The sequence below is a fragment of the Eumetopias jubatus genome, unplaced genomic scaffold, assembly GCF_037043125.1.
Source record: "Eumetopias jubatus isolate StellerSeaLion01/CBP00866 unplaced genomic scaffold, mEumJub1_p1.0 scaffold_11, whole genome shotgun sequence".
In the NCBI taxonomy this organism is placed as follows: domain Eukaryota; kingdom Metazoa; phylum Chordata; class Mammalia; order Carnivora; family Otariidae; genus Eumetopias; species Eumetopias jubatus.
Window position 1 is genome coordinate 85,444,231 of NW_028274817.1, and position 18,874 is coordinate 85,463,104.

General features: G+C 46.2%; 1 non-coding gene and 1 pseudogene across 1 annotated transcript; both read right to left on the reverse strand.

Annotated features, from left to right (window-relative positions):
* Window positions 1–2,467: 2,467 nt before the first annotated feature.
* On the reverse strand, window positions 2,468–4,746 carry LOC114216829 (polyadenylate-binding protein 4 pseudogene; annotated as a pseudogene).
* Window positions 4,747–10,843: 6,097 nt separating this feature from the next.
* LOC114216895 (U6 spliceosomal RNA) lies at window positions 10,844–10,945 on the reverse strand. Its single transcript, XR_003610867.1, has one exon. It is a non-coding gene; the product is annotated as a U6 spliceosomal RNA (small nuclear RNA).
* Window positions 10,946–18,874: the final 7,929 nt, after the last annotated feature.

The window sequence follows — 18,874 nt, forward strand, 5'->3', positions numbered from 1 at the left end:
ATGACTATATGTGAATAGAGTCTGAAATTATGCATATAAAGCCAATAGTACTGGATATATTTCCAGAAATTTGAGATTTGAAATATTTTGTTTCTGTATTTCTAATTTCTTCATTGTGATTATTACATTTTTTTTAAAGATCTCATTTATTTATTTGACAGAGAAGGACACAGCGAGAGAGGGAACACAAGCAGGGGGAGTGGGAGAGGGAGAAGCAGGCTTCCCGCTGAGCAGGGAGCCCGATGCAGGGCTCCATCCCAGGACCCTGGGATCATGACCTGAGCCGAAGGCAGTTGCTTAACGACTGAGCTACCCAGGTGCCCCTGATTATTACATTTTTATTTTAAAATTGTAAAATACGCCTTCACGAGTTACGGTTACTGGAAAACTGCATATCGTGTAACAGTACAAACAGAAGTGAAAAAGTACCATCCACAATGATATGAACAAATAGATAAGGGGGGATCAGGAGGTACAAACTTCCAGTTACGAAATAAATGTCACGGAAACGAAAAGTACAGCATAAGGAATAGAGTCAATAATATTTTAATAATATTGTTTGGTGACAGATGGTGACTACACTTACCCTGATGAACACGGAGTAATGTATAGAATTATTGAATGACTATGTTGTACAGCTGAAACTAATAGAACACTTCAATAATAAATAAGTGAATAAATAAAATTTTAAAATAATATGTAGAAGTGAACCCAATTTTATAAAAACGTTTATGTAAATATAAACATGGAAATGTAGAAATATCTCCGATATAGTTCTTTCTTTTCTGAAAACCTTCTGAGCAGCATGGACTTTCTTTTTTTAAAAGTACTCTCTACCCCCAGCGTCGGGCTCGAACTCGGGGCGGAGAGCAAGAGTCGCACTCTCCACCAGCTGAGCCGGCGTGGCGCTCAGGGAGTGGACTTTTCCAATGATAATATTAAACACTCTTTCTTAAATGAAAGTAAAGGAAATGGGAAGCGATGGAAGGCTGTTTAATGGCATGAGAAAGGGTGCCGGTTCCAGTATCAGTGATAAAACCACAAGACCAAACTGTCCTTCCCCTCCGCGTGGAGCGCCCGGGCGCGTCCCCTGAGCGGTCCATGGTGCACACTGACCAACCTATCCGGACCGTCTGACCGGTCCTCCGAAGCCTTGCCCCACATTGCTACTTCCCACTGAACACACCTGGCCTGGTGCAGTGATTCTCGGGATCCACTGGAGGGCTTGCTTCAACACAGGCTCCCCAGTTTCCCATCCAGGGGTCTGGGTTGGGGTCTGGGAATTTGCATTTCTAATAAGTTCCCAGGGATGCAGATGCTGCTCAGCCACCCAGCGCACTCTGAGAATCCCGGGCCTCGGTGCTGGGATCCGCACCTGGAGGCGGACACCCGGGGACGGACACCCGGGGGCCTGGGAGGTGTGTGAGCCCCCCACATCCCCCGACCTCCGGGGCTGCTTTCTTCCCTCCAGGCCTTGACTTTCCAGCACTGCTTGGCACCACGGTAACTTCGCGGGGATCTCAGGTGGAGTCAACGAGGGCGGGCTGACAAAGCCTAGGACGGGTAGAAATGGAATTCTAGAAATGATGTCTGATGAGAGTTTGCCATTTAGATCTCAGATTGATTTCGGGGTCAAAAAGGCAAGTACTGCCGCAGCCAGCCGGTTTCCTGCAAAGCCGGCAGCAGGTGGCCTCCTTTCCCGAAGCTCTCCGGCTCCTTGGCATTTTTTTCCAGACCCGAAGGGCGGGAGCAGAGGCCGAGTGTGGAAGGGGGTGGAAGGAGGGCCGGCGGGTTTCTTGGTATTTCTGGAGCAACACTGTCACCAAGAGGAAACTCTGACAAAGCCTCAAGCCCCATGGGCGCACCGGATGAGCCAGCAGTACCAGAAAGAAAGGAATGCTCTGTTAGAGCAGAAAATTCGGAAGTTCTGAGAAAGGATCCAGAAGCCAAGTTCAGGATGATCCCACTGATTGTAGATGGGCAATTGGAGCGTCCACGAGGGTTATGATTGCAATGGATTGAAACACATTAATTAGGGGCGCCTGGGTGGCTCAGTTGGTTAAGCGACTGCCTTCGGCTCAGGTCATGATCCCGGAGTCCCAGGATCGAGTCCCAGAATCGAGTCCCGCATCGGGCTCCCTGCTCAGCGGGGAGTCTGCTTCTCCCTCTGACCCTCCCCATCTCATGCTCTCTCTCTCTCTCATTCTCTCTCAAATAAATAAATAAATAAAATCTTTAGGAAAAAAAAAGAAACATTAATTATAAACGTGTTTGCAATTCACAAGTTAGGGGCGCCCGGCTGGCTCAGTCGGTAGAGCTGCAACTCTTGGTCTCGGGGTTCTAAGTTTGAGCCTCACCTTGGGTGTAGAGATGATGAAAAATAATTTTTTTAATGGAGATTTTTTTCTTTATTGAGAGACTTAAGACTCGGGTACATCAAATAAAACCAATTTCTGGGGGGAAAAATCAAAACCCACAATAGAAAAAAAAAGTTAACACTGTCTGGGCCATAGCAGAACCCAGAGAATATATTCTTTTAACTGAAAAAGTCTAGGTGCTTCATAATTGACCTTTTGATACAAAATGACCTATTAAATTTCCAATTTGTGGTTCTTGGTGTTGAGGTCCATAGGACACGCTAGAAATCTTCAAACCTGGAGCTGAATTCCAGGAGGGGTTATTTGGCTTTTGAATCGGTTTCTCCTTGGCTAAGAGGTAGCAGCGGCAACAGCGCCCACCTTCTGGGCAGCTTCTTTCTTGGCACGATGAGCCTGCAGAATCACCACAGCTTCATCCACCTTGGAGCGGAGCGACTCGGGGGACTCGAGCATGTGCAGCAGCTCAGCGCTGTCGATCTCCAGCAGCATGCCCGCGATTTTCCCAGCCAGGTTTGAATGCATGGTTTGGATGAACGGGAACAAACGTTCTCCCAGCATCTACTTCTGCTCCTGGGGGGGGGGGGCTGCGGCCAGCATGGAGGCGGTCAGGGGCTCCTGCCCCTGCACATGGACTGCAGGCTGCAGCGCCTGCAGGGGCTGGATGGCAGGGTGAGGGCTGCGGACACTGGAGGCGTATTTGTAAGGTGCGACAGCCCGAGGGGCAGTAGCAGCGACAGCAGGAGGTGCTAAGGTCTGCACGGCTGGGGGAACACCTCCAGACTGGCAGCTGTCAGTCAGCCCTTGCTGGGCGGTGCCAGCCCCGTCAAAGCCCATAGCCAAGCGGTCCGGGCACTCAGACCCAGTTGGAGCCTCATGGCAAAGAGCCAGACAAGGCCCAGACTGGCGTATAGCACTTGGCACTCCTTGGAAGCCTTGCGGTCTCCCACCTTGCTGCCAGCGGGGGTTAGGCCTCATCTGTGCTAACTGGTTGGGTGTGTAATATGGAGGTCTTCCCTGGGTCTGTGGGACTGCTGGCACGAAGTAACCACTGGCTGCAGGCTGGAACTGATTTAAGATGGCATTGGCAGGGAGTGCTCGCATTCCAGCCACCCGCTGCATGTACTTGTTGGTCAGGTGAGCCTTTCGCTCTTCCTTCCTCTGGGCCAGGGCGACATATAGTGGCTTGGAGCCCAGGACGTGTCCGTTCATCTCGGTGACGGCTCTGGTCACCTCTTCAGGAGATGAGAAGCAGACAAAGCCAAACCCTTTGCTTCTCCCATCCTCCAACATTACCTTAGCACTGGTGATCGATCCAAAAGGAGAAAACTCTTTCCTTAACTTCTCATCATCAATGGTGTCATCCAAGTTCTTAAGGTAGAGATTCACCCCCTGATACCGACTAATTCTCTCTTGTTTTAGCTGTTCAAATTTCCGCTTTAACTCAGCCTGCCGTTCCACTTTCTTCAGGGCACGGCCTACAAAAATCACTTTCCCACTGATTTCTTTTCCATTCAACTCTTCCACGGCCTTATTGGCATCCTCGTGTTTTTTGTAACTCACAAAGCCAAAGCCTTTGGATTTCCCACTGGGATCTCTCATTACCTTGACACTTAGGGTCTTACCAAACTGGCTAAATAGCTCTTTCAGACTCTCATCATCCACCTCTTCCCCAAAGTTTTTGATATAAACATTGGTGAACTCTTTGGCTCCAAGCTCAGCTTCCCGCTCTTTTCGAGACTTGAATCTGCCCACAAACCCTCTGCGGTCATTGAGGAACATGCCGTTCATCTTCTCGATGGCCTTGTCAGCAGCCTCTTGCGTCTCGAAGCGGACAAAGGCATAACCCTTAGAGCCGTTCTCATCACACACCACCTTGCAAGACAGAATGTTTCCAAAAGCAGAAAAAGTATCATAAAGTGCCTTATTATCTACAGATTTGCCCAGATTCTTGATGAAGACGTTTCCCACACCAAATTTTCTCAAAGAGGGATCCCTTTGAGACCACATGATACTGATTGGCTTTCCCTTAATCACATCAAAGTTCATGATATCCAAGGCCCGCTCAGCGTCAGCCGGCTGCTGGAAGTTGACGTAGGCATAACCCGGGGAGCTGCGGGTAATCAGATCGCGGCAGACCCGGACGGACAGCACAGGCCCCGCAGGACTGAACTTTTCATACAGCATGGCCTCGGTGACATCCGAGTGCAGGTCACCCACGTAGAGGGAGGCCATGGGGTAGCTGCTGGCCGCAGCGTTCATCTCCCCAGCCCCCACCACCCCGAGCCCCGCCAGGAGAACTTCTTATAGGGACCACACAGGACAAAAGGGGCTCTTCTCGGAGCCGTGGCCCGCGCCGCGGCTCACAGGTGGCAGAGTGAAGCTAAGAGACGCCAGAGCAGGCTCGGAGAGACGGGGGAGTTCAGGGACAGCTCGTTCCAGACTGCAAAACCGCAGACAAAAGGCTCTCAAAAACAATATGGCCCTCCCTGGGAGTTTGTAATTTCCAGCTGTCCTGGTCTGAATCTCCAAATTTCAAAAGAGAAGAAAAAAAAAATAACGTATTAAAACGGGGACTCCCCTCCAAATTATAAAAACTCTCCAAGAGGCAACCAAATGGTGCCCACGGCGGCCTCCGGGACACGCGTTTCTCTATAAATATAGGCCGCGGGCTCCCGGCGGTTTAATATTACAGCAGCCAGGGCAAGAGAGAAGCCAAATCTTGGTGGGCGCCGACTCTGCAACCCCCGGGGGCCGGGCACGCAGCCTCCTCCCACGCCGGGCCGGCGAAGGGCAGCGCGGACACTTGGTGCGCCCGGGGCCGACGCGCGGGGGGCGGGGGCGGCGGGCGCGGGGCTGCCAGGCGGCGCGGGGGCGGCCGGAGCGGAGGCGTGTGGACGCGGGTGGGCGGCTCCCCACCGGACCGACGGGCGCCAAGGTGCTGCGGCGGCGGCGGCGGCAGGTGCGGGCAGGCCGGAAGCGTGCAGAAGTGACTTGCCCGCGGGTTCTCGGAGGAGGATGCGCTTTTTTCTTTCTCTCTCTCTCTCATTTTGTTTTTTTAGGTTTTAAAGCATTTTGGGATTTTTTTTGAATCTTTTCCTGGTTTTCCTTCAGGCTGCTACAGCCCGAAAGCGACGGAGGCTGCAGCGACCCAGGGCGGAGAGAGGCGGCCGAGGGGGAGCCACCGCTCCATTTATACTCGCCCGCCCCCGGCGCTGCTGGTCCGAAAAATAAAATCTTAAAAAAAAAATAAAATAGGGGCGCCTGGGTGGCTCAGTCGGTTAAGCACCTGCCTTGGGCTCAGGTCATGATCCCCGGGTCCTGGGATCGAGTCCCACATCGGGGCTAGCTGCTCAGCCTCCTTCTCCCCCTGCTTGTGCTCTCTCTCTCTTTCTGTATCAAATAAATAAAATATATTTTTTAAAGATTTTATTTATTTATTTGAGAGAGAGAATGAGAGACAGCACGAGAAGGAAGAGGGTCAGAGGGAGAAGCAGACCCCCCGCCGAGCAGGGAGCCCGATGCAGGACTCGATCCCGGGACTCCAGGATCATGATCTGAACCGAAGGCAGTCGCTTAACCAACTGAGCCACCCAGGCGCCCCAAATAAAATATTTTTAAAAATAATACAAATTTAAAAAATAAAACCCACAAGTTAGACTCTTAATTAACTCTAGAGAGCAAACAGATGGCTACCAGAGGGGCGGTGGGTGGGGGATAGGTGAAATTTAAAGAGTACACTTACCTTGATGAGCACTGAGAAATATATAGGAATTATTGAATCACTATATTGTACGCCTGGAGCTACTATAACACTGCATGTTAATTTATTGGAATTAAAATTAAAAGCAATATGAAACTCACAAGTTCACGAATAAATAATAATAGCTCCTTAAATAAAAATAGCTCATGGTTTTCCTTGAGAGGATGCTTAGGGAAACAACACTTGATACTGAAAACTGGTAAAGAGGAGGCAGGAATCGAGCAGCTCTCCTGTTTTTCTTATACACACCAAAGAGTTGGCCAGGGGAAGTTCTCCTTTATAGATATATTTGGGCTAATAAAAGAAGAAGGAACAAGGGAATCAGAACATTCCGTTTTGCCACCCTTTGTGAATAAATGATCCAACCTCTGCTCATCAGTGATTGATAATATCCCAGAAAGCGATCACTAACAGTTACATGCCTAATTATGGAGGTACACAGCATCCTTTTTTTTTTAAGATTTTATTTGTCAGAGAGAGCTCTCGAACAAGTAGGGGGAGCGGCAGGCAGAGGGAGAAGTAGGGTCCCTGTTGAGCAGGGAGCCTGATGCGGGACTCGATTCCAGGACTCGGGGAACATGACCTCAGCTGAAGGCAGATGCTTAACCAACTGAGCCACCCAGGTGTCCCAGTAAACAGCATCCTTATGAAAGCCTTCCCTAATATATATACAAAATCAGGGCGATGTGAAGGCTGACTGTGTATTTGATGCTATTTACAAATTATTATTAATTTTTTGAGGTTTTATTTATTTGAGAGAGAGAGAGCATAAGCGGGGGAGGGGCAGAGGGAGAGGGAGAAGCAGACTCCACGCTGACCAGGACGCCCAACCTGGGGATCTAACCCAGGACCCATGAGATAGTGACACTTAACCTAAGACTGAGCCACCCAGGCTCCCCAAATTATTATTTATTTTTTTTAAAGATTTTATTTATTGATTTGAGAGAGAGAATGAGATAGAGAGAGAGAGCATGAGAGGGGGGAGGGTCCGAGGGAGAAGCAGACTCACTGCTGAGCAGGGAGCCCGATGCGGGACTCGATCCCGGGACTCCAGGATCATGACCTGAGCCGAAGGCAGTTGGTTAACCAACTGAGCCACCCAGGCGCCCTTATTATTTTTAGATGAGAAATGGTATTGAGGTTAGGTTTTCTAAAGAGTCCTTATCTTTCAAAAACACATACTGACATATTCTAGATGAAATAATATGATGTCTGGAATTTGCTTCAAAATAATCTGAGGCATGCATAGTAGGTGGGATATAGATGAAATAAGATTGGCCATGAGTACAGACAGGTTGGAGTTGGGTGATGGGTCCAGAATGTTCATTTTTGCTGTTCTCTAAACTTGTGGAATGTTTCTTTCTTTTTTTTAAAAAAATATTTATTTAAGTAATCTCTACACCCAGTGTGGGGCTGGAACCCACAAGCCCGAGATCAAAAGTCGCACGCTCTCCCTACTGAGCTAGCCAGGCACCCCTTGTGGTATGTTTCTAATTTGCCAAAATAAAAACTGACGACTGGAATTATGCTTTTTATTTATTTTTTTAAAGATTTTTATTTATTTACTTTCCGGAGAGAGACACAGCGAAAGAGGGAACACAAGCAGGGGGAGTGGGAGAGGGAGAAGCAGGCGTCCCGCTGAGCAGGGAGCCCGATGCGGGGCTCGATCCCAGGACCCTGGGATCATGACCTGAGCCAAAGGCAGACGCCTAACAACTGAGTCACCCAGGTGCCCCTAAAGATTTTATTTTTTTTTAGATTTTTTATTGTTATGTTAATCACCATATATTACATAATTTGTTTTGGTGCACTGTTCCATGATTCATTGTTTGTTCATAATAAAGATTTTATTTTTAAGTAATCTCTACACCTAGCATGGGGCTCGAACTCACGACCCTAAGATCAAGAGTCACACATTCCACTGACTGAGCCAGCCGGGTGCCCCTGGAATTGTGCCTTTTAGAGGCATAGTGCTCTTAATCAGACCTAGCTTTGAACACACTCCTAGAACATACTCCAGTTATGTAATCAATATACATATAGCTTGCACAAAATGTGACTTAATAAAGTTTGGCAAGTCCCAGCTTCAGATGGATCCTGAGTCATGTTACCCCTTATAAGTCATTTCCCAAGCCCATGACACCTTCCTGTTAAGGAAATAGCAGCTTGGCCCACGTTTAGCTTTCCTTTTTCTAGTTGAGACAGACTAGGATTAGTGCGGTACTGCATTTTGTATGTATGTGGAATGACTAGGGTTCTAGTAAACACAGTCGGAGGTTTTCAACTCGCCCTGAAGCATTTTGCAGTTAATTGCACAGGTAGGAAATTCATGTTGCAACCACTTGTGAGACATGAAGCTTCTGTCCTCAATCCGCAGTGTTAGCTGTGAGCGTTGCTTAAAACCCTTCAATGACTTCCTGCCACATAAAAGCCACACTCCTTCTTTAACCTACAATCCTACCCACTTCTCCTGCCTCATCCGTCATCATGTCTTCCTGTAGGATACACCCCAACAAGTATAATCACAAGAACCAATGCTTAGCGAGTGCCTACGATGTGCCAGGCACTCTGTGTTGTAAATACTTTTAACGTGTTAATTCATGAATCCTCACACCAACCCACGAAGTAGGTACTACAATTCCCATTTTGCAGATGAAGAAACTGAAGCACAGAGAGTTTGAATAACTTGCCCATAGCCACACAGTAAATGGCAGAACTGAGATTTGAACCCAGGCTATCTGACTCCAGACATTCCTTTCAGTTCTGCGAGAAATGACATAGAATTCTAAGTCACCATGCTGAGGCGCCTGGGTGGCTCAGTCGGCTGAGTGTCTGACTCTTGATTTTGGTTCAGATCATGATCTTGGGGTGGTGAGATTGAGCCCCATGTGGGACACCACACTCGGCACATGAGTCTGCTTGAGATTCTCTGCCTCTCCCTTTCCTTCTCCCTCTGCTGCCCCCCTGCCGCTCGCTCACTCTTAAATAAATAAATAAATAAATAAATAAATAAATAAAATCTTAAAAAAAATCTTTCATTCATACTTTGACCGACTTCTCCATCCCCATTGTATTGCTTTGAAACAAACCCAGATACCATTTCAAGATGTTGCTATAAGCAATAACTCTTTTGAACAAGTTAGCCATACATCATTGTCTTATCTCAACAATTAAACAATAATTCTTTAATATCGTCAGGTACTTTTTCTCTCTTTATTTACCAGCTTTCAGAATAATACAGTGGGGGGCGCCTGGGTGGCTCAGTCGGTTGAGCATTTGCCTTCGGCTCTGGTCATGATCTCAGGGTCCTGGGATCGAGCCCCATGTCTGGCTCCCTGCTCAGCAGGGAGTCTGCTTCTCCCTCTCCCTCTGCCTCCTCCCCGCTGCTCATGCTCTGTTTCTGTCTCTCTCTCTCTCTCTCAAATAAAGAAATAAAATCTTTAAAAAAAGAAGAATACAGTGGTTCACTAGCATCCTCCAGAGGTGGCCAATGACATTTTTTTTAGCATCATTATGATCTCGTGGCTAGTTGATGTATTTCAATCCGTTGCAGTTATTTTTCTTTTTGGTGCCCAGATTGACCCATCTTTAGCCAATGGGAGCCTTTTATGTTTTTTACTTTTATTTTTTAAGACTTTATTCATTCATTTATTTATTTATTTATTAAAGATTTTATTTATTTATTTGAGAGAGAGAATGAGAGATAGAGAGCACGAGAGGGAAGGTCAGAGGGAGAAGCAGACTCCCCGCTGAGTAGGGAGCCCGATGCGGGACTCGATCCCAGGACTCCAGGATCATGACCTGAGCCGAGGGCAGTCGCTCAACCAACTGAGCCACCCAGGCGCCCAAGACTTTATTTATTTATTTTAGAGAGAGATAGAGCAAGCACAAGCAGGGAGAGGGTCAGAAGAAGTGGGAGGGAGAGAATCTCAAGCAGACTCCACACTGAGTGCACAGCCCCACGTGGGGCTTGATCACAAGACCCTGAGATCATGACCTGAGCCGAAATCAGAGTCGGGCGCTTAACCCAGGTACCCCTGCTGGGAGCCTTTTAAACTTGGTTGATATGACTGAAGTAGTCTTCAATAATTTCCTTGCTTTGGGGTATGACAAGCCTTGTAAAATAGAATATAATTATATAATATGATTATTATATATACATGGTTCCAAACTCAACAGCAGTATGGTATATTTCAGAGAAATCTACCTTCTACTGTCTCTTCCCTCTTCAGTCTTTCCCGTCATCCCATAAGAAGCCATTTTATCTTACTTTTTTAACAGACTTTCAATTCTTTTATCACTTTTTTATATTGTTAAATAACAAAAATTCAACTGAGTACATTTTAAAGATCTAATTGGCTTTATTAATTGATTCATGAATTGGGCAGCATCCTGTCTAGCAAGTAGAGGGGAGCTCCAAAGGGTTACAGAAAAGGAAAGGTTTTTGAAGGCAGAGAGGGAGTGGAGAGAAGGAAATTATTAGCAAAGAACCATTGTTTCAGGCAAGGTCACCCGCCTAAGGGGAATGGAAGAGGTCTATCAGTAAATTTCCTATTGCTGACCAGGAAATTCTCATGTTGACTGTTTGTTAAAGGACGTTTTGGGAGGGCTGAAACTGCAGTTAGGTTAGGTGTGAAGTCTTGGTTTACTGATGGGGCCTTAATATAAGTGACGCCATTTAGGGCCTGTGGTTTTCTTTTTCATAATATATATGAAATGCTTCATGAATTTGTGTGTGTTCATTGCTCAGGGGCCACGCTAATCTCTATTGTTCCAATTTTAGTATATGTGCTGCTCAAGTGAGCACTTTATTGACTATTTATTTTAAAGATTTTATTTATTTGATAGAGAGAAAGAGAGAGAGCACAAGCAGGGGGAGCGGCAGGCAGAGGGGGAAGCAGGCTCCCCCCAGAGCAGGGAGCCCAAAGCCGAGCTCCATCCCAGGACCCTGGGATCCTGACCTGAGCCAAAGGCAGATGCTTAACCAACTGAGCCACCCAGCCGCCCCTTTATTGACTTTCTAAAAAACAGCTATGTATATAATTTTGGTTAACCCTCATATTAAAGACATATATACAGCTACTTTTTCAAAAGTCAATTTAAAAAGTAGCTTCCGGGGCGCCTGGGTGGCTCAGTCAGTTAACCATCTGTCTTCAGCTCAGGTCATGATCTCAGGCTCCTTGCTCCGTGGGGAGCCTGCTTCTCCCTCTGCCTGCCGCTCACCCTGCTTGCGCTCTCTCTCTTTCTCTGACAAATAAATCAATAAAATATTTTTTAAACAAAATAAACAAAATCAAATCAAATAAAAAGTAACTTCCTAGCAATGGAATTCCTGGATCATAATGTATACAAATATAAAACTTTGATAAATATTGCCAAACTTCCTCCAAGCACTTCCTCCAAAACTCTTGTTCAGGTTTATACTTCTGCCTGATATCCTCGTCATGTTTCCTCATACCTTTGTCTACACTGGATATTATGAAACATATACATTTTTATCAATCTGACAAATAAAAAGAATATCGCATCGGTTAGAGTTTCTTCACTTATGAATGAAATTGAGCATATTTTCATGTGTTTTTGTCTATTCTCCTTTTTCGTGAACTTTCCATTCATATCTTTTGTCCATCTCTATTCACTTTTTGTCTTTTCTTATTGATTTATAAATTAACAAAGGCAGCTCATTCTTTTGGGTGTTGGACCCAAATCCACTGCATGCATCCAACAGGCAATTCTCCGGACACCAGCTGAGTGTCCACAATTTCAGCTCGATTTTGACACTATCTACCCAGAAATAGCATCGGAGTCCACAGATTCAGGCCTCAATCCCAGGAGACCGCACCCCGACCACAAAGGCAGATACCAGTCAGAAGTCCAGGATCACCTGTGCTTCTGACCAACCAGCTACAAATCGGAGGGTCCCACCATCTCTTCCTTGGATTCCATTAATTTGCAAGAGCGCTTCACAGAACTCAGAGAAAGATTTTACTCACTAGATCACTGGTTTATTATGGAAGCATATAACTCAGGAATAGCTGGATGTTAGAGATACATAGGGCCGAGGTATGGGGGAAAGCGTCAGAGCTTCCAAGCCTTCTGAGCACGCCGCTCTCCCCAAATTTCCATGCGTTCACCAACCCGGAAGCTCCCTGAACCCCGTTCTTTTAGGTTTTTATGGAGACCTCATTACATACAGATGATTGATTAAAGCTCTGATGTTGGTGCTTGCACTCGATCTCCAGCTCCTTCCTCATCCCCGGAAGTCGGGGGGGGGGGCGGGGGGAAGAGGCTGAAATTTCCAGCCCTCTAAACACCTGTTGGTTCCCCCAGCAACCAGCCCCCATCCTAAGGTGTTTTCCAAAGTCCCCTCCTTAACATAACAAAAGATACATTTATCACTTCCCCGACTTAGGAAATTCCAAGGCTCTGGGGAGCTGTGATTCAGGAACTGTGGACAAAGACCAAATGTTTGTGAGAAAAGAATGACCAAATTCCTTATAAATCACAACATCGCACCCTTTGCGGTCTTTCGCATACTGCAAGTGTTTCTCCCAGCTTATCACTTGTCTATTGATTTTGGTTTGGGTGTATTTAGTCGTTTAGAAATTTCTTAACGATATCTTGTATAGTATATCTTAAACTGTGAATTTTGCTCTGGGACCCCATTTAGCTATATACCCTGTACACTTGGATATGTAATGTTTTCATTACAGAGAAATTTTAGATCTTATTATTCTAGATTTCTTGCAAATTTTGGTGTATTGTTCCATTGGTGCAAGAGTTGTTTAAGAGATATTTTTTAAAGTTTTTTTCTGAGCTATTAAAAAAGAATCTAAGTTGATTGCACTATGGTCAGAGAACGTGGTGTGTATCCATTCTCTTTTCTGGAATTTAGTGAACTTTTCCTTGTGGCCTAATATGAGGGTCAATAATTTTTAATGTTCCATAGTCACTGACTATAAGACACGCACACATATATATTTTAGTAATCTCTACACCCAACGTGGGGCTTGAACTCACAACCCCGAGATCAAGAGTTGCATCTTCTTCCAACAGAGCCAGCCAGGTGCCCCTAATTGTGCAATTTTTGCTGTGTCTACTACATCTATCCTAGGCTGATTAATATAAAGCCTCCTACTGCTGTTGTGTTTCCATCATTTATTTCTTGCATTTCCTGAAGTTACACATTTTACATCTTGCCATTCTACTACTCAGTACATACAGATTTATGACAGTTGGAGCATTATTATGAACTGTCCCATTTAGCATTATAAGTGCTTCTGGAGTCATTCTGTTTCTCCAGGGCTAAATTCTGAACTAGGTCATTTTTTGTTTTTTGGCCATCCGATATGGTGTCATTGACTGTTTATTTATGTGCTCCTTTTCTTTAGGCTTCCAAGAATCCAACTACTACGAATCTAAACACATGGTTAGTGCTGGAGATTTGTTACAAGGATCCATGAGAACATACAGTAAGGTCGGGAAGGTTCTTATTGTCTCATCATCGCCCGGCCATTTGGAATTCCATTGCTTCCAAAGCTGGTGGCTTAGTGCAGCCCCAGGATGGCTCAGCATCATTGGGAAATTACCAGCATTCGTATGACCCATAGTTCACTGGCCATCATCCCCTATTTATATTTAATGCTAGTTGTCTTTCTTTTCAGCACATACCATGAGTCAGGCATCAGGAGCAGCACTTTAATCCTTGAACGTATTGAACAATTTTGTGAGAATATTATTATCATCGTAAGTTTTACAGATGATGAAACTGAGACTTGACAAGTTAATTTCACCAAGGGTAAACAACATCCATTTAAAGCATTCTTCAAATATTGGGGCACCAGCCTGACTCAGTAGAGCGTGTGACTCTTGAACTCAGGGTTGTAGGTTCAAGCCCCACATTGGGTGTGGAGGTTACTTAAAAATAAAATCCTTTTAGGGGCGCCTGGGTGGCTCAGTCGTTAAGCGTCTGCCTTCGGCTCAGGTCATGATCCCAGGGTCCTGGGATCGAGCCCTGCATTCGCTCCCTGCTCTGCGGGAAGACTGCTTCTCCCTCTCCCACTGCCCCTGCTTGTGCTCCCTCTCTCTTTTTCTCTCTCTCTGTCAAGTAAATAAATAAAATCTTTAAAAAAAATAAAATCTTTTTAAAAAATAAAACTTTCTTCAAATATTTATTAAATAGCAGCACGGGTCATGTTGATAAAAGCTTCAGAGCCACAAGTCCAATCCAGCTTGAACTTCGCTGTCTTTCTCCAAAGCTCGTGGTCATCAACTGCTGTCTACCATGCCTCCCTTGCATGTCACTTCTCAAAGGGAGGTTTTGATCACTGCCACCCCAATACGCATGTCCCTTTTTGGGGGTGAGTTGTTAGGTTGTGTCCGGTAAGGCTGCCTTCTGCTCACACATCAACTTCTGGTCTCATAGTTGTGGTCAAGGTGGCAGGAACTTTCTCAATACAGGGGGAAAGAGCTATTGTAATCTAGATTACAAGCACCAGGGTGCCTGGCGGGCTCAGTCGGTGGAGCACACGACTCTTGATCCTGGGGTTGTGAGTTCGGGCCCCACGCTGGATGTAGAGATTACTTTTAAAAAAATCTTTATATTACAAGCACCAAATGTGGCCCCCTTCCTCCCAGGGAACAATGTAATTGGCAACCATTTCAAGGCTTCTAGAATCTGGTGTGGAGCCTCCGCAGGAAAGAGTTAACATAGCAGTCTGGAGACTCTAGAGACTGCTTGTCCTTAGAAAGACCAGCTTGCAAGGTTGACCTTTGGTTAGTGTTATGAACTGAATTGTGTCCCCCAACCCCCTGCCCAAATTCATATGTTGAAGCCCTAACCCCCCAATGTGACTTTATTTGGAGATGGAACCTTTAAGGAGGTAATTAAGGTTAAATAAGGTCATAAACAGGGCTCTAATCCAATAGGACTGGTGTCCTTATATGAAGAGATCTCTCCGGGGGCACCTGGCTGGCTCAGTCGGAAGAGTGTGCAACTCTTGATCTTGTGGTTGTGAGTTCAAGCCCCATGTTGGATGTAGAGATTACTTAAATAAATTTAAAAAAACTTGGGGCATCTGGGTGGCTCAGTTAACTGTCTGCCTTCGGCTCAGGTCATGACCTTGGGGTCGTTGGATTGAACCCCATGTCAGGCTCCCTGCTCAGCGGGGAGTCTACCTCTCCCTCTGCCTCTCCCCCTGCTTGTGCTCTCTCTCTCTCACAAGCAGGGGGAGAGGCAGAGGGAGAGGGAGAAGCAGGCCCCCGGCCGAGCAAGGAGCCGGACTCCGGGCCCTATCTCAGGACCCTGGGATCATGACCCGAGCCAAAGGCAGACACCTAACCGCCTGAATCACCCAGGTACACAATAAAATCTTTTTTTTTAAAAAGAAGATGGCTGTCTATAAGCAAAGAAGAGAGTTCTCCCCAGAAACCAACGTCGGTGACACCTTGACCTTGGACTTCTAGCCTCCAGAACTGTGATAAAATAACTTTCTGTTGTTTAAGCTGCCCAGTCCGTGGTATCCTGTACGGCAGCCTGAGCTGACTGATACAGGTGGCATCTGAGAACTCAGATTTTGGGAGGGTTCTCACCAGTCCCTAAATGATGAGTGGCTCACTGTGCCTAAACTGTTCCTACAAACACTGTGGTTTATGCTGAACACCTGCTTTCCTTCTTGGGATCTGGGATTTTTGTACATGCTAGCCAGAGGTTGCCTGCATGGCTGGCTCCTGATAAAAGTCTTGGACTATCAGGCTCAGGTGAGTTTCCCTATAGACAATGTCACATGTGTTGCCACAGTTCATTGCTGGAAGAATTAAGCATGTCTTGTGTGACTGCACTGGAAGAAGGGGCTTAGAAGCTTGTTCCTGGCTCCCTCTAGACCTGGCCCCATGCACCTTTTCCTTTTGCTGATTGTGCTTTGTGTCCTTTTGCTGTCATAAATCTTAGCCATGAGGGGACACCTGGGTGGCTCAGTTGGTTAAGCGTCTGCCTTCGGCTCAGGTCAGTGATCCCAGGGTCCTGGGATCGAGTCCCATGTCGGGAGCCTGCTTCTCCCTCTCTCTCTGCCTGCCGCACGCCCTGCTTGTGCTCTCTCTGACAAATAAATAAATAAAATCTTAAAAAAAAATCATAGCCATGAGTACAACTACATGGAGTCACTCAGAGTGAATCATCGAACCTGGCTGGGGGTGGGTCTTGGGGGTCCCCGGACGCAAAGCATCTTCTACATAGCACCACACCATCATTCTCAAAGCCCCTCCATTTATTGCTTTAACTGCGGGAATTGCTGTCAGCTCCTCAGGGGCAGGGTCCTTACCCAAGGCGCCATCTTATTTCCAGTGCCTGGCACAGAGCAGGCTCCCAGTAAAAGTCTGCCGATTCTTTTTTTTTTCTTAAAACAACAGAAATGTATTATTTAATGGTTCTGGAGGTTAGAAGTCTGAAATCAAGGTGTTGGCAGAGCCATGCTCCCTCTGAAGGCTCTCAGAGGGGGATCCTTTTTTTTTTTTAAAGGTTTTAGTGTTTTTTTTTTAAGATTTTATTTATTTATTTATTTGAGAGAGAGAATGAGAGAGAGAGAGAGCATGAGAGGGGGGAGGGTCAGAGGGAGAAGCAGACTCCCTGCTGAGCGGGGAGCCCGATGTAGGACTCGATCCCGGGACTCCAGGATAATGACCTGAGCCGAAGGCAGTCGCTTAACCAACTGAGCCATCCAGGCGCCCGAGGGGGATCCTTTCTTGCCCCTTCCAGCTTCCAGTGGCTCCCAGCAATCTTTGGTGCTTCCTAGCTGGCAGATGTAATGTTCTGATTTCTCTCTCTATTGTCACGTGACTCTTTCCTGTGTGTGTGTGTGTGTGTGTGTGTGTGTGTGTGTGTGTGTGTGTGTGTCTCTCTCTTTTTTTAATTTTTAAAAGTTTATTTATTTATTTACATAATCTCTACACCCAACGTGGGGCTTGAACTCACAACCCTGAGACCAAGACTCACATGCTCTTCCCACTGAGCCAGCCAGGTGCCCCCAGATGTTTTTGATAAAAAAGGACAGCACTGTAAATGTGTTTTCTCTTACTTATGATTTTCTTAATAACGTTTTCTTTTCTTTATTTGATTGTAAAAATACAGTATATAATACATAGGACATACAAAATATATATTAATTGACTGTTTATGTTATCAGTAAGGTTTCTGGCCAACAGTAGGCTATTAGTAGTTAAGTTTTGGGGGAGTCAAAAGTTATACATAGATTTTCTTTTTTAAAAGATTTTATTTATTTATTTGTCAGAGAGAGAGAGAGAGAGTGGCAGGCAGGGGGAGAAGCAGGCTCCCTGCTGAGCAAGGAGCCCGATGTGGGACTCAATCCCAAGGCCTTGGGATCATGACCTGAGCCGAAGGCAGTCACTTAACTGACTGAGACACCCAGGCGTCCCTATACATGGATTTTCAACTCTGCAGGGGATTGGGGCCCTGAATCCCTGTGTTGTTGTTCAAGGGTCAACTGTATCTTTCTGGGGGGGACACAATTCAACCCACAACATCCTATTTCAGCTGTACCAAGATACCTGATTGTTCAATGATAGTGATATTTGACAATACCTTCTTTTTTAAATAAAGATTTTTATTTATTTGAGAAAGAGCAGGAGTGTGAGCAGGTGGGAGGGGCAGAGGGAGAGACCCTCAAGCCGACTCCACGCTGAGCACAGAGCTGGACGTGGAGCTAGATCCCATGACCTCGAGATCATGACCTGAGCTGAAATCCAGATTCGGATGCTTAACTGACAGAGCCACCCAGGTGCCCCTGTTGACAATAACTTCTAATTTTCACTGAGCACGTGTCATGTTGCAGGCACTATGCTAAGTCCATTATATGCATTATCTCATGTGATTCTCTCTCTACACTATAGACATTATTATTATCTTCACATTACTTTTTCTTTTAAAAGATTTCATTTATTTATTTGACAGAGAGAGACAGTGAGAGAGGGAACACAAGCAGGGGGAGTGGGAGAGGGAGAGGCAGGCTTCCCACCGAGCAGGGAGCCTGACGTGGGGCTCGATCCCAGGAGCCTGGGATCACGACCTGAGCCGAAGGCAGACGCTCAACGACTGAGCCACCCAGGCGCCCCTATTATCTTCACATTACTGATGAGGAAACTGAGGCCCAGAGAGGTAAAACAAATTGCCTGGTATCTTATGTGGTTAGTGTGGCAGATTATAATTTCCAAAAATGGTCACAGCAATATTTCTGGTCCCATCTGCTTTTCCAGAACCATGTCACTCCCCATCAAGAAACAGAATCTTGGGGTGCCTGTGTGGCTCAGTTGGTTAAGCATCTGCCTTCCACGTCGGGCTCCCTGCTCAGCGGGGAGTCTGCTTCTCCCTCTCCCTCTGCTGCTCCCCCTGCTTGTGCTTTCTCTAACTCTCTCTCTCTCTCTCTCTGTCAAATAAATAAATAAAATCTTAAAAAAAAAAACAAAAACCCCAGCATCTTATTTCTTCTCCATTTGAACCTGGGCAGGACCTTGTGACGACCTCAATGCCTTGGGTTCAGGGGAAGTGATGCTACATAACTTCCAAAACTAGGTCATGAAGATGATCCAACTTCCACCTGCCTTTCTTTCAGGACACTTGGACTTGGAACCCAGCCACCATGCTGTGAGGAAGCCCAAAACAACTGTGGGGAAAGGCCCATGTGGAGAGGAAGTGATGCGTGGGCTACAAACAGCATCAGCTCCC